The sequence below is a fragment of the Schistocerca nitens genome, chromosome 6 (genome assembly GCF_023898315.1).
Source record: "Schistocerca nitens isolate TAMUIC-IGC-003100 chromosome 6, iqSchNite1.1, whole genome shotgun sequence".
Classification (NCBI taxonomy): Eukaryota; Metazoa; Arthropoda; class Insecta; order Orthoptera; family Acrididae; genus Schistocerca; species Schistocerca nitens.
The window spans coordinates 713,354,419-713,371,401 of NC_064619.1; the positions used below are offsets into that span (position 1 = coordinate 713,354,419).

Consider the following 16,983-nt stretch of genomic DNA (forward strand, 5'->3'; position numbering starts at 1 on the left):
AAGGAGAATGCTATCCCTCACCCCTTTTCTTTTGCATTACCAATAGCAAGTGTACTGTTATGCAGTCTCAATGCGAGAAGAATGGACAAAATGGATGAGCGCAGAAACCATGTACTCACCCCTACAGGGCGAATGAAAGTAAAATAAAATAGTTTTACTTCAACATTTTCATAACAAAATTAAGGGTACGTCTTTTCGTAGTCTAATAAGGCGCTCCGCCTTATGGTCCGAAAAATACAGTTAAAATATTATTCAAAACAACAATAATTTACGCATATATTGTTACTATAATAATGAATTTTATTTATTTACCATAATACTATTGACTTACAAGTTTTTGACACCCGAATGAGAACAGTGCTCGTGCTTGGGTTCTGTTCAATTAGGTACACATAACTGTAATACAAAAAAGTGCATTGTAATTATAATTTTAATTGCAAGTTTTAATCAGTTCAGTGAACGCAACAGTATGGTTTGTTACAGTTAACATGGTAATAATTGAACACTGCACATTTCAAATACAATTCCAATGAACATTTAGGCCTAACGACATTAATGTTCACATAACATTTCTAGCACTTAGATTTTTTGCAGCTGCCATGGCACTTCGCCTTCAGCGGGCTGATGAAGTAGTTTGCGAAATCTTCTCTGGTACCGTTAGCAATATTTCCTCCACGGACCAAGCAAGGTGACATGTCCTGCAATCCCTGAATAGTTAACGTATCCTCAAACTGTATTCCATCACGATCATGCACAAAGTTATGGAGGAGGCAACATGTCTTCACAATAGACTCTGCCAAATCTAATTTAACATCCAGTGGTCGATAGAAAATGCGCCACTTGTTTGCAAGAATTCCGAAAGTACACTCGATGTACATTCTAGCTCTGCACAGTCTTTAGTTGAACACACGTTTTTTAATGTCTAAATGCTTTCCACCATAAGGGCGCAAAATGAATTTTGACAATCCGAAACCTTCATCTCCTACTAACATGAATGGCATAGGTCTTTCAAACGATAATGACAGTTGTTTTGGTGCAGGTAAATCTAGCGTACCATCTTGTAGTTTATTATTTAACACTGTAAATAAGAATTTGTACGTCGAATCACAAATAGCTAACAACAGAATGGAAAAATAGTTCTTATAATTATAGTAGAGTGAACCACTGGAAGTGGGTTTTACAATTCTGATGTGCTTCCCGTCCACTGCACCCACACAATGAGGAAAGTTGGCCCTCTTATGGAATCCTTCAGCTGAGGCAAGCCATAGATCTTTCGAGAGGTCGGGAAAACATTTTGACTTCGTTTTACGCCATATGGCAGAGCAAACGTCTCGTATAATATACGAGATAGTTGATACTCAAATTCTGTACTGAAAATGTAAGTCCATCATGGATGATCCGGCCGCCAAGTACCTGTAAAAAAAAGATAAAGCATACGGAGCAAAACTACAAAATTATGCAGGTTACACACAAGCATACACACGCACGCACAAGTAGACATTATAGGTAACCAGCTGAAACACCCGGCAACTATAATTTTAATAAATGTTAATAATTGTACTATGCCTATAACTTTCGAGCAAGTGACAAAGTTTCATCGCAATCGGATGAACGGTACGGCTGCGCATAAAATACGAACAAAACCAAACAAACATTCATTTTTATATATTAGATATTACAACACTATGGTGGTTTTTGTTTGTTGCAGGGACAATCCTTAAAAGGAAATGGAAGAGCTTAAGGGCCTGTTATACCAGAGAGTTATTAAGGCAAAAAACAGAAAAGAGTGGTTATGCAGCAACTGGTAGGAAGAAGTATATCTACTTCGATCAGCTGCGATTCCTAACAACTGACTGTAAGAACACTACTTCTAGTATTGACAATGATGATGATGAAGACAGAAATGAGTTTGATGAAGGAGAAAATTTAGAGCAGGAGGCAAGTGAAAAAACTGCTGAGCGACGGCAAAAAAGGCCACGTGAAAAGAAGAGTCTTGAAGAAGAAGATATCCTATATAACATTTTGAAGGGAAAGTACGCCAGAAAAGACAATTCATCACAGCAAGCCGACGAAGATAGCTTGTTTATGCAGTCTTTAGGACCTGAATTAAAAAAATTACCCAGTCATGCAAGACTGAAAGTGAAATCAGATTTGATGAATGTCATTATTAATACCCAACAATATTACAGCGCTTCTGCTTCCTCTTCGTCCCAAATAGGATTTGCGCCGGTACCAAATTACGTTACGGGGATCCGCATCACGACCGTGCATATCATGGAACAGTTCAAGGCTACACTGGATGACAGTCGAGGTTGTCCGACCAGTTACCAGCTGTGTGCTGGCCAGCGGCCTCCGAGTACAGTGACGAGTCCTTAATATACTTTTCAACAGCACAGGCAGAGAAACAATGAACTTAAAACTATCAGTGAAAGTTTTACAATATTTTGTAATGTATATTAATACCAGTTAAAATCTGTAAAATGTGCTTTCAATAAAATAAAATAATACTACAGTACCTACCTTAATGTAAGAGCAAGTTTTTCCTCTGGTGGGATAGCCTTCCTTAGTATATTGTCTTTTCCTGTGATTGTTTCTTTCACATTTTCTAGTAGTTCATCAAATGAAGTTTTTGACGTTCGAAAATACTGAAAAAACTTCTCAGATTGTCTCAGATCGTCATAAAGGGTGTAATACAATCCTTTCTCCAGCCGATTACGTAGCAGTGGATGTATGTGTAATGAACGTTTTGTCTTCATTCTCCTCCTCCTCCTCATTACAAGTACTAACAACAGTTCCTCCTCGCTCGAGTCCATTTCACCAACTAAGTCCATTTCACCAACTAATCAGTTGGCACCAGCTGCAGTGTGGGACACCAGTGACCCAGGAGTGTTCGCCACAGTCACCGGTGACCGTCACAAGTGTCCCAGTGTGAAACGAGCCTAATGAATACCACCGCCCGTCCGATTACGAGGAAAAATCATCAGCTGCAATCACACGACCGTGGGAGCAGATCTCAGCGTTCCACCAGGACCAGCAAGCTGCCGTCGATATCGCGACCATCGTCACAACACACAAGATACGATTTTAAAGCAGCGCTCTCCTCTCAAAGACTCAAAATTATTGCAAACAATTTTAATTTGTAATTTCTTTTCCTTTTGGCTGACATTCACATAACGTTTGTCTTCTTTAGAATAAAAGTGTTCTCCACGAAGTGGTGTGTTCTATGTAGACAGAGTTGACTTTCTTTAGCAGTAGCCATTTCCCTTTTAATTATTTCATTTTTTTTAAATCCGCTGCCGCTGCATGTATATTTTTTTATAACTTTTGGATGGTGTGTGTCTAAATTCGTGTGCCGTAACATTTACCAGAAGTATTGTAATGTCTTGCTACTTGGACAAGGGCGGCCGCCATTAATTTCTTAAATGTCGACCAATGACAGTGAAGCTCGCTTGCTATTGGTGCTAACATTCTATAGTGGGTAATTCAAAGGTGGGTAGCTGTCAAACAACACGGATTGTGATTACTTTGAATAAGAGTCGTGTAAAATTGTGGGTTCATCACTCAAGTTTGCTATTGTTTTGTTTATTGATGTTAGAAGCAAAATGTTTTTTTTTTGTCAATGTCATTAAATCATCTATAATATGGTTATTCTATGCTAAACTGGGATAAATGCACGGTCAAATATTGTGTTGGGAAGTAAAATTAGGGGAAACGTCTATTTAGATACGACCTGATTTTGACTGCATTAGTTAACACGGGACTTTTCGAGTATTTTGGTGATACTTAGTGACAGGGTAGAATCGCAGTCATCATAACTGGAAGTTGTAAAGTTCATTTAAATTTCTCAAATCTCAAAATATGGATAGATGTTGAATTTGTATGAGATGAAGTACAAATCATACAAAAAACTTCATAGAAAATTTGAAACCATATCCTGAAGTATTGATACTTTCAGTTTTTCTACGATGATGTTTTGTAAACGTTCGTATATTTTCGAAAAATCGATCATGCCCAAAAGTATCGATACGGATGTATTGATACTTCAGTGAGTACAATACTTTCCGACCGATACTACTCGTTCGTTCAATATCGATACTTTTCATTCGATACCGTGTCCCTACACACAACTTGGCTACCTCGCGCATGTCATTTTCTAACATATGCGCCGTAAACCGCCAGTACGATTCGCATGCGCAGAATTCGTTACAAATACCATGGGGGGAGGGGGGGGGGGGCAAATGGCCTGCGCAGATCGGCGAATATTTTGTAATTCTGCTCATGACGTCAGCATAGGAGCACGTTGTGTGGAGGTGCCAAAAGGGCTTTTTTTTCGTAGTGTTGTTTTGCTTTAGTCTGTGGTGTTGTTGCGGTGTTCTGTAAAAGTTTTGCTTTAAAATGCCTGGGTGTTCTGTAACTGTGTCTGTCGTACAGCAGAAAGACAAAAGGCGCGGATATTATTTATCATTCGTTCCCAAAAGATGACAAAGTGCCACCAAAATGATCGCTTCAATGTTGCGACGTCAACTGTTTGTTCGTTACATTTCACATCAGAGGATTAGCTCCGTGACTTGCGAGCAGAACTTCTTAATCTACGAGCAGAACTTCTTAATCTACCGCCGAAGAAAACACTTAAACCAGACGCAGTGCCGAGTGTAAATATACCAGGAAGTGTTCCCAATGTTATTGGAAATTCAGGCGCTGATGATATAGTTTCTCCGAATAGGGCAGACAGGTTGCAGGCAAGAAAGAGAATGAAAAATGTAATTGAGTAGCTGGATAGTGTGTCTCCGAAAAAATGAAAAATAGACCAGTCAACAGCGACAGATGACTGTTGCACTATTAGTAAACAGATCAGCGAACTCTGTAAACGTACAGAAGAATTAGAATACAGGAACTGCAGACTGCAGCTGTGTGTGCAAACCTCAGGTACAGTGAGAAGTGCTTTAAACTCAAAGTGAAAGCTTGTGGTGAGAAAATCAAATATCAACAAAAGTGTCAAAAGAAGCAAGTGCAGGAGGAAGTGACATAAATAGTGGGCGAATTGTTTTCAAAAACACAGATCAACTGCTTGTTGAGTGGAAAGAAACGAGTAATGTGGCAATGGAAAGATATTTCTAAAGCGGTTACACTTCGTGCTGTGTCTAGGAAGTGTTATTTGTTTTTAAGGAATCAGGTCGGTTTCCCACTTCCAGGACTGTCAACACTTAGAGCTGGACGTCACGTTCTTTCAGGTGCTTTCCTGGTGTGCTGACAGACGTTTTGCAACTAATAAAAGCCCACTCATCTGTATTGACAAAAACCGAAAGTGTGTGCCTGCTATCATTCGACGAAATGAATGTAGATAGCAACATTACTTATGATCGTGTTGTGGGGCCACACACTAATGTGCTATTTGTTATGTTACCTGGTTTGTTTTCTGGATAGAAGCAACCCATTTACTAAGATTTTGACACACAAATAACAGCTGATCGGTTAAACAGTATTATCTGCTCTGTACAAGATGTTGTTGCGGTAGTGTGCGACCTTGGAACAAAAAATCGATCTGTGTGGAAAGGTTTTAATGTGACAAATTCCTGCTTTTCCAATCTGCAGTATGAAAAGTAACGAATCTGGGTGTTTTCAGATGTTCCACATTTGTTTAAATTAATGAGGAACCACTTTCTGGATGACGGGTTAAAGCTTACAAGTGGGAACATTGTTAATAAATCCATTCTAGAAAGACTGCTTGCATTAGATAGGAGTGAAATGAAGTTGTGTCCTGAACTGTCACAGCTTCACCTCAGTGTTGGGAGAGATAGTCAGAGGGTTTATTTGGCAATGCAACTTATTTGGAGTACCATATCTACAGCCATAATGTGCCTAATGCTTGAAGGAGAGGAAGCAGCAAATTTTTTTGTTCGCAAACGACGCATTTGACATTCAGAATGCTTGTAGGTACAACAAGATTGCGTTATTATTTGGTTGTTGTTGTTGTGGTCTTCAGTCCTGAGACTGGTTTGATGCAGCTCTCCATGCTACTCTATCCTGTGCAAGCTTCATCTACCAGTACCTACTGCAACCTACATCCTTCTGAATCTGCTTAGTGTATTCATCTCTTGGTCTCCCTCTACGATTTTTACCCTCCACGCTGCCCTCCAATGCTAAATTGGTGATCCCCTGATGCCTCAGAACATGTCCTACCAACCGATCCCTTCTTCTGATCAAGTTGCGCCACAAACTTCTCCCCAATCCTATTCAATAAGTCCTCATTAGTTATGTGATCTACCCACCTTATATTCAGCATTCTTCTGTAGCACCACATTTCGAAAGCTTCTATTCTCTTCTTGTCCATACTAGTTATCGTCCATGTTTCACTTCCATACATGGCTACACTCCATACAAATACTTTCAGAAACGACTTCCTGACACTTAAATCTATACTCGATGTTAACAAATTTCTCTTCTTCAGAAACGATTTCCTTGCCATTGCCAGTCTACATTTTATATCCTCTCTACTTCGACCATCATCGGTTATTTTACTCCCTAAATAGCAAAACTCCTTTACTACTTTGAGTGTCTCATTTCCTAATCTAATTCCCTCAGCATCACCCGATTTAATTTGACTACATTCCATTATCCTCGTTTTGCTTTTGTTGATGTTCATCTTATATCCTCCTTTCAAGACACTGTCCATTCCGTTCAACTGCTCTTCCAAGTCCTTTGCTGTCTCTGACAGAATTACAATGTCATCGGCGAACCTCAAAGTTTTTACTTCTTCTCCATGAATTTTAATACCTACTCCGAATTTTCTTTTGTTCCTTTACTGCTTGCTCAATATGTGGATATGGGATACATAAGGATGTTCAAGAAAGAATATGAAGAGAGCTGTATATGTGTGCCGAAAAAATGCGCGTAGGCAATACAAATCACTTACTCCCATTCCATAAAGGCATAATGACAACTGTTCGGTCATTATTTGGACTGTTTTCAGACCTTCACCTACTACAAATGACATATTTTAACTGCGAGATTTAATCAGGATACACTGGAAAAATTTTTCTCAGAAATCAGAGGAATTGGTCATTTCCATTTGAAACCTTCTCCAACAGAAGTAAAATATCGACTGCGGCTGTTACTGCTGGGACACAATGTTCATGATATTCCTTTCTGTCAAGTGACATCAGTAGACGCAGATGAGTGCGACGGATTTTTGACGTCACATCTGTTCACAAGCATTTTGCCCGACATGAGTGAAGCACTGCAGATGGTAGATGGTGAAAAAGAGCTACAAGATTTAAACTTTCCTCTTCAACCTGCACCAGAAGAATCTGCTGTCAAAGAGGGATGTGACTGCTCTGGCTACATTGCATATTGTGCAAAGAAATGTGACAACACACTGGGAACGCCGTATGGTGATATTTTAAGTGCTCCAACAAATGAAAATTGTGGTTGGATTGAAGCCCTATCTCGCGGTGGGTTTACAGTTCCAAGAGATGACTGGCTACATAAGATGTCTCAGTGTGAACTAACTTTTAATGAATTTAGTGGCTTGGATAGTATTTCCAAGGAAAAAAATATAGTGAAAACAATATGCACTGCTGTCCAAACTAAATATCCGAAGTTTTCTTCAAAAGTTATAAAACTGCATGTCAGAACACGGCTTTTTATTCGGAGGCGGTTCCTCAATATGATGCATAAAATGCAGAAAGCACCAGCAGCACGAAGGTGAAAATCAAGACAGTGGCACTCTTCTTCCACGACAAACATCTAAACAGGTAAATCAACTGTTTTAAATAATTTCCTGAGAACTTATTGCTGTTATAATTAGTTGCTTGTCTTTAATAGGAGTCACTTGCTGCGCTAGCCGCTGCCTCGCTTTGCTCCTACAGTGTCGTCACTGCGCCAGCCAATCATAGCCGATTTAGCTTCGGGCCCAACCTCCCTTTTAAATGACCTTGGTACTTCGTCTACTCACCTGAAGATGGCCGGACGTCTCTGGGCCGAAATAACGTGGCAGAATGTTGATGGGATCCGGCTGCAAACCCGAAAATTACTGTAAGAAGAAAAACGCCGCGAATATGTCAGAAGTCACACGAAATGGGATTATTCAGAATGCAATACAGAAGGTCAAAGACTGAGTACTTGGGCTTATGGGAGAGATCGCCACCTCCTATGCGATCCAAAAGACCGAGCGACCGTTTCATCAGCAGCATGGGGATCACAAGCAACACCTGACTTGACTTTCGTTACAAGGGGAGCAACAGGAGACGTGCTCCAAGCGGAAAGAAGGGTATTATCGAAGTTCCCTGGAAGCCAAAACCGGCCTGTGATCGTCCAAGTGGGATTGTCAATTCCTGTCAAACAAAGCCCTGCAATCACACAATGGAATCTAAAACAGGTTGAATGGGAGACATTTCGGAATCTCACAGAGAGAACAGTGAACCATATTCCTCCACTACCAGTAACTATTTGCGGTTCACTGATCTGATATATAAATCTGCACTGAAAAGTATTCCGTGCGGTGTGAGGAAAGAATATACTCCGTGCTGGACGAGGGAGTTTGAATCAGTATTTGAAGAATACCAGGAGACTGAAAACTGTGAGGTTACGAGACAACTGGTTCAAACAATGAACGAAGAACGCAGGTGTAGCTGGATGGAAATGATAAAGAGCATGGATTTCACCCATTCTGGCCGCAAGAGCTGGAGTCTGCTAAGAAGATTAGGAGGAACTACAATCCTACACAGACCACAGACGAGAATGACACCCACCCAGATAGCATTGCACATAAAACAAACCTCGAAAATCCATTTAAGAACACCTGAAAAGAAAGACTTAAATCATATGATAAAAGAGGTAATGAAAAAGAAACAGGAAAACACAAATCCGATAAAGGATGAGGTGTTTCAAGAGATCAATGACGCACTGACATGAGTGAAAGCCGGCAAAGCAGCAGGAGTAGATGGAATCCTACCAAAATTCCTTAAAAATCTAGGACCAGCAGGAAGAAACCGGCTATCAGAACTATTCTCTGAGTGCATCAAGCAGAACAAAATACCTACTATATGGAAAGAAGCAAAGGTAGTCGCTGTCCTGAAACCATGGAAGACTGGGGAAAACCCCTAACATTTTAGACCAGTTTCTCTTTTATACACTGCGTATAAATTATTTGTGAGAATTCTGATGACCAGAGTCTCCCCACATGTAGAACCCTCCCTATCAATGGAGCAAGCAGGTTTTAGGCCTAAAAGAAATTGTTATGATCAAGTCCTTGCCCTCTCAACCTTTGTCGAAAAGGGCTCTCAGGATAAGAAAACTGTCGTTGTCCTGTTGGATCTAACCTCGGTATATGATACAGCATGGAGGGATGGCCTACTTTATAAACTGATGTAAAAACTCAGAGAAGCCAGACCTATAAATTCATGAAGAACATTTTAACTGGAAGAAATATTAGAGTAACTCTTAATGGCAAAACCACCATTTGCGCAGCGCTCAACAACGGACTCCCACAGGGCTCGGTACTGGCCTCCTTTTAACTTGAACACTGCGGATATCCCAGAAACAACGTCCCGTAAGTTTAAATACGCTGACGATACGACAATAGCTTATCAAAGGAAATATTTTGAAAAAATAGAGCGGAAACTGAACGAAGAACTAAACCTGTTGCATCTACACTACACCAAATGGCATCTACAACCGAATCCAGACAAGCAGTGCACCTCAATAACAGAGAAGCCAAGAGAAAGCTGAACATCTGCATGAATAACCAGACCACTAAACATGAAGACAATCCACGGACAATGCAACTGATGGCTTAAAAAAAAGTCATATTCTCTATAATTTTGTATTATGTAATTAAGTAATGCTGAATGTCTCATTTTAATGCTGTAACGTCCCAGTTTAATATTTCGCTTTGTAAATGCCGATCGAGTTAATAAATAAAAAAACAAAACCTTTATCACAAAAATTCTGAGTTATCACTCTTAGCAAGAAAAAAGTCACTTCGAACAATAGATGACCATTTCGAGTCTATGCTGAGGCAGAAAAAATGTACTGGAGAGTGTTTGCCGTAGTGACGAAGCTAACAAGTCGTGGACTTCCTTACGTGGACACGTTGAAAGATTCAATTCATTACATAATGGTCAATTTATGATGTCTCTTGAACTTGTAGCTGAGTTTGATCCTTTTCTCGCAGAGCACATTGAACGACATCGAAATCCAGGGCAGGGACATAAAAGTTATCTTTCTTCAACAATTTGTGATGAAATAGTAAAGCTTCTTTCTGAACGAATAAAAAGAATTATCATAAGTGAAATAAAACGGGCCAAATAATTCTCTATAATAGCAGATTCTACTGCGGACGTTTTACATATTGATCAATTATCTTTCATATTAAGATATGTGAACGAGAATGGTGAACCTGTTGAACGTTTCCTTCTGTTTTTACCAAACCCAGAACACAAGTCCGAAAACTTAGCTGAGGCCGTACTTAAAGTCCTGTCTACAAATTCCACTGATATTACTGACTGTAGGGGCCAGTCATATAACAACGCAAGCAATATGCCAGGATGGGTTGAGAAGTTCCGCCTTGTGCATGACACCTTTTTTTTTCTTTTATTTCACCCATACATGTTTCAGCACTTTTGTGCTATAGTCAGTGGGTTCTATTTTTATTTTTAACTGTAAATTTGTTGTTAACATATTAACATTTGTGTTGTTTACAATGTTATGTAGAAGTTGCATTTATAACCTAATTGGCGAAAATAGGTGTAAGCATTAGTTAACATACCTTAACATGATGTTATTGTTCACTTATTTTGGTAGCTGTTCTGCTACACAATATACAACTTGTCATCTGCAAACAGCAAAACGTAATCTATTTTCTGTTTGTTATGCATTTACGAACGGAAATAAGACTGTACAGAGCTTCATTCATCACAATTATTATTTTAATTTTTGTCTCCATTTTCCTTTCCTTTGGAATACCACGAAGGGGGTTTAACAGAGACAACAAAAACATTCTGTCTTCATCCTCTTCTGCTTGCCGCTCCCGTAATTCTCTTTGCTGAATACTCGCATTAAGTAGCTTAATCAGTTGTCTTCATCTTCTTTCCTCCTTTTTCTGTTTCTTCTTAACAGAACCGCACCTGCACGAGATGCAGCTTCTTCTTCTTCATTTTCGTGCGGATCCTCAGCTTGTTCAGATTCCCTTATGCTGACAACGGTCTGAAGGAACGACAGTTCGTTAAAGTAAATGTATTGGCTATTCCTTGTGGAACCCGATCCTGACTTTATGGATTTCCTGCGTTGTAGCACACGCGCAAAAGAGCCTCTGAGATTCTTCCACCTCTTCTGCAACGCCAAGCCTGCAACAAAATACATGCACGTTTTGTCACGATCCATGTTATTTGTCAGAAATAGTCCCATCATTTTTTTTTAAATTCAAATATACGGCGGAGACTGCATTATACGGACCTCAGTGATACGTATTCGTGATTATCCGAATTGTAACGGACATGTCGCGCTGGTACTACCCGTCTGAGATTCGTGCTTTTGATTATTGTTTGATTATACAGTTGGCAATCGCGGCGCCGTGTCGCCTTAGTTCTTAAATACGCGAAAGCGCAAGAGAATGGCGTTATCGCTTGAAGATAAACATTACTAATAGTTCATTAAAAAAAGGGGAGAAACTGGTCTTGAGTTAGTCGATAAGTACGATGTACAGTAGTTACGTTTCTACGATAAGCGACACTAAGATGAATACCTACTTAATTTTGATGTACACATGCAAACTTGATATTGTAGAAGCGAGTAAACATCGAAAAGTGATGAATAAAGAATAATTATCTTTTGCAAGAGGCTTTGTATTGTTGGTTTTTGCGTCCCATATTAGCACAGCTTTTAATGTTTCACAGAAAAGTCGTTTACTTTCATGTGGCATTTTACCTTATATAAAAAGAAAACTAATCATATGAATCGCTTGTCGTACTCATTGTTGCCTAATTTATTACAGGTATCTTGAGACTGGCTGTACTTTCATGGAACTGCATTATGGATACCGTCTCGGGCACACAACAATCACAGAAATTGTGCGACAAGTGTTTATCCTGTTATGGCAGAAACTGTATGCAAATAAAGCTATGCCGACGACAGAAGAATGGTTAAAAATAGAAAATACCTTCGAAAAGAATGCCAACTTTCCTCACTGCATTGGAGCAACTGATGGCAAACATGTACGAGTGATTAAGCCCGCTCACTCAGGTTCCTTGTACTACATCTACAAAAATTACTTTTCCATTGTTTTGCTCGCTGTGTGCGATGCTAACTATAACTTCACTTTCTTAGACGTCGGAGCTTATGGAAAAAGTAATTATTCGGCAATTTTCAAAGACACTTTGTTTTACAAGAAACTAATGAACAATTCCCTGAAGATACCTAAAGCTTCACCACTGACAGAAAAACATTCAGCTGTTTTTCCTTATGTGTTGGTAGGAGATGAGGCTTTTGGCACGAGTGAAAATTTGATGCGTCCTTACGGTGGAAATAATCTTAGTTACGAGAAGAAGATCTTCAATTACAGATTATCCAGGGCTAGGCGTTATGTGGAATATGCCTTTGGTATCCTCTCCAACAAGGGGAGAAACTTTCATCGTCCACTAAATGTGGGCACTGATTTTGCGCAAGATATAGTTACAGCTTGTTATGCTTTGCGTAATTTTTTACGTGCAACAGATGGATTCGTCTATGAAGACTCACTTGAAGTAATTGGTTTTGAGAACAATGAATGTGCAGGCCATTCATGCAGACGCGGTCGATCTGCATTTGCAGTGAGAGAGAAATTTTCAGAGTATTTTGTTAATCATGATCCCCTCGAGTGGCAAAGTACTTACGTTCAGTAAACTTTAGTAATGAAAAATAAAATGTTTTTGAAGCACTTACCGAGTTCTTTCTTCACTTCGAAAGACGATTCTTTTCCTCCGAAAATATCAACAACTTGTTCCCAACCCTTCCACGGGCAGCTCGTTTTGTATTATCGCGTAATAGGAGAGAGAGTGTGGCAGAGATGATACGCGAGTTGGGATGGAAGTCATTAAAGCAAAGACGTTTTTCGTCGCGGGGAGATCTATTTACGAAATTTCAAACTTTCTCTTCCGAATGCGAAAATATTTTGTTGAGCCCAACCTACATAGGTAGGAATGGTCATCGAAATAAAATAAGAGAAATCAGAGCTCGAACAGAAAGGTTTAGGTGTTCGTTTTTCCTGCGCGCTGTTCGGGAGTGGAATGGTAGGAAGATAGTATGATTGTGGTTCGATGAACCCTCTGCCAAGCACTTTAATGTGAATTGCAGAGTAATCATGTAGATGTAGAACACGTTTTTTTCAGTTCGCGGTTCGAATAATCCACGGATGGTGTGTCCAAAATTGCTGGTCTCGCCTGAATTTCACATATAAAAGCTTCCGTATCGAAACTATCGATGGTGGCACACATGCAAAACTGCAACAAACTGAGCACAGGTGAGCGGCAGGTAGCGCGTGGCAGGTCTGCTGGCGTGTGGGTGCGGGAGCTCCCGTAAGCCGCCTTGCATTTCTTTGGCAGCGCCGCCAGCCTGACAGCGGTGCCAGCAGAGGCTTGGAGCGGCGGGTCTGTTGCCAGCGTCAGGTGGATGCCAGGTGCAGGAGGCCCCATGGAGCCCAACGTATCGTATCGGGCGTCTCTGCCAGCAGAGATGCCGTGGCATCCCAGTGCGGCAGGGCCCTTAGGTAGCGAACGGAAGCAGTTGTTTACCTACTTTCGCGGTGTCTGTTATATCCGACATTACAGTGTAATTATGCTGTACTGTGCTATGCAAAAATTATAGCAAGTGGTCGTGGCTAAAGTCGAAGATATAACACAATGTAAGTATACAGGTCTGTGAAGTTTGTAGTGTTTTTACATGTATATATGCAAGTGTGCTACGTGAACGACTTTCGTCTACATAATTGCAGTAAAAGTTCTACCATATTCTAGATACAATTTGAAAATAAAGTTTATAATTCGTAAGTTTACTATCAGAATCTTCTCCTAAGCGATTCTGTGTTAATATTATGAATATTTCTACACATTTGATTCTATTTGTAGACTTGTGTTTCGTGATGTCCTAGCAGTAGAAAAAACCAGTCCACTCAAATTCTCATTTGCTATTTTTACATAATAGCATTTTGATTTAAGATGTTAGCAATTAATGCATCATTCTATTTGCAGATGCCAGAAAAATGTTGTGTTCCTGGTTGCAACAGCAACTACAAATCCAGCAAGGAAGAGGGTTACATCTCAGTGTTCAGATTCCCTACTGAAGAGGAAAACAGAAAACGATGGACAAGAAATATCCCCAGAAAGGACTGGACTCCATCAAATAGAAGTGTTGTTTGCATTAAACATTTTGAAGAATGTGATGTCTCAAGGGTGGAGATTTACAAGGACTCTGATGGGAACTGTCACGAGTTTCCTCGTCAAAGGCCATTGCTTTTACCAGAAGCTGTGCCAAAAATATTCCCTGAGTTACCATCGTATTTAAGTAAGGTGCAGCCTCCAAGAAGGTGTGCCCCAGAAATAAGAAGGAAGCGTGCACGCCACGAAGAGAAGCAGAAGAATAAAGCCATGCTAAATGAGGACATTATTGCAAATTTTCAGTGTTTGTGTGCTGAGTACCAGGATACAATAAACAGTGTAGGAAAGTGGAGTGTTACTGTTAAAGAGAATAAGATATTCTTTTAAACTATAGATCTTTCTGAAGACATTCCTCAGGTCAAAGTGAGTATGGAAATTAATGACAAACTCATTTCAAGTGTGTGCGTGCGTGCGTGCGTGCGTGAATGGTTTCATTCTGTCACATGAGCAGCTCAGTTGGATTTTACCTTCCTCACCTAGAGTAACCAGATGGTCGCAAATAGAAAATATTTTGAGTAGAGATATCAACTGTGATAGCTACATATCCGCTTTTAGTTCTCTTTTAAATGAATTAAAGAATATTGTAAAGAAACTTACTCTGCAATCAGAAGCTAATCCATTTTGCTGTGCCACACACTTGTTTCTGTTGGAACAGATAGATTTGTTGGCAATGAATAAGCGGACATATTCAGTTGATATGATGATGCATGCATTTATCATCTACAACCAATCTCCAGCATGCTATACAGCACTCCGGTCAAGTGGATTACTTACCTTACCACATGTGAAACACATTCAGCAGCTTTCATCTTCACTGAAGATTTGTCCAACCAATAAATCACAAAATGCCCATTTTCTTAAAATTGTTGTGGATAAATTGGATGAGAGAGAAACATTTGTAATTCTGCAAGTGGATGAAATTTATGTTAAGCCATGTATTCAGTTTAAAGGGGGGAAACTCCATGGATATGCAGAAAATAATGCCCCATCTGAGGCAAGAACTGTGCTCCCCTTTCTCACATCATCTTTATATGGCAGTTTCAAAGAAGTTATTCATTTGATTCCTGTCAAACAGTTGTCAAGCTCAGATCTCCATAAAATTAACACTTAATGTGTGGCAGTTTCTTTCCTCCTGTGGTCTGACTGTTGTTGTTGTTGTTACATCTGATAACAGAATTAATAGGAATATGGTTTCACTATTGGTAAATAATTCCAGCAGTCCATATGCCTTTCTGTCATGTGGTTCCCCTGTATTTGTAATGTTTGACACTATTCATTTGTTAAAAAGTATTAGGAACAACTGGTTGAACCAGAGGGACAGTGACAGAACATTTAAATTTCCCCATTTTGACTCAACATTCAATAATCTGCTAATGACAAAATTTTCAGATATTGAGAACCTATACAAAAAGGAACTCAACCAGCTTTTGAAATTAGCTCCTCAGTTGACTCACAAATCAGTGTATCCCAGTAGCTTAGAAAGACAAAATGTCAATCTTGTCTGCAATATTTTCGATGAGACAACTCTTGCAGGCTTAAAAGCTGAGTATGGTGAAAATTCAGGAACTGTACACTTTGTTGAAATCATTCTCCGTTGGTGGAATATTATTAATGTTAAGAAATGTACAAAGGAAATTCACAAACAACATCAATTGTGTCTGCCATTCACTAGTGCTTCTGATGACAGGCATGAATTTCTTGACAAATTTTTGGCATGGTTAGAGAGATGGAGGGCTTTGGACACTACCAGTTGTCTGACCACAGACACACATCAGGCATTGCATCAGAGTACTTCTGTTATTTCAGAAGTTGTTGAATATTCTTTCAGCGGTGTAGGTGTGCAGTATCTTCTGACGGGAAAACTACAAACTCATAATTTGGAATCACGGTTTAGTAGGTATCGTCGATTATCGGGTGGAAACTACAATGTTTCTGTGACCCAGGTATTTGAATCTGAAAAGAAGTTGCGTATAATGAGTGTTTTGGGAATAAAGTCTGCAAAATATTGCCCAGTAAAATTTTCTCCAGAAATAATGAATGACATAAGCATCTCAGATGTAATGTCTACAGATGTTGACGCGAATCTGTTTGTAAGTGTTTTGGACAACATAGGCAATGAAAATGTTGATGTACACCAATCTGTGCTTCTGTATGTTTGTGGTTATGCAGCACACAGAACAACACAATTGCTCAGTTGTACAACATGCACTGATTTTGTTTTAGGCACATACACCATAGATAAATATTTTTATAACCTTGTCCGAAGTGGATTGACTGTGCCATCAGATATTGTTGTGGAACTTGGCACTTTTGTATATACAGTTATGCAGCTTTTAATATCTGAAGAGTATGAAACAAAATTCCTTACTTGTCAAAATCAAAAGCAGTTATTACTCAATCTGGTTGGCCAAGGAGTTGAATCACATGTTTCTCTGCAAATATTTGTAACAGAATCATGTCGCTGTGGAAGGCCACTTACTGGTATCTACAAAAAGATGGTTTCCATTATGTGTAACATATTGTTCAATAATTATACCAAACTCCAAATTGATCATTTAATATGTTCCAAGAAGGA

The 16,983-nt window shown here is 39.5% G+C and overlaps 1 long non-coding RNA gene across 2 annotated transcripts in view; it reads right to left on the reverse strand.

Annotated features, from left to right (window-relative positions):
• Positions 1-315: 315 nt before the first annotated feature.
• Positions 316-16,983, reverse strand: part of LOC126263101 (uncharacterized) — a 118,401-nt gene continuing 101,733 nt past the window's right edge. The window contains exon 3 of one of the 2 annotated variants that reach the window (XR_007546835.1): positions 316-1,413. This is a non-coding gene — a long non-coding RNA (uncharacterized LOC126263101). Of the gene's footprint in view, positions 1,414-10,899; positions 11,346-16,983 lie in introns of those variants that run through there. The other variant, XR_007546836.1, reaches the window with a different exon arrangement.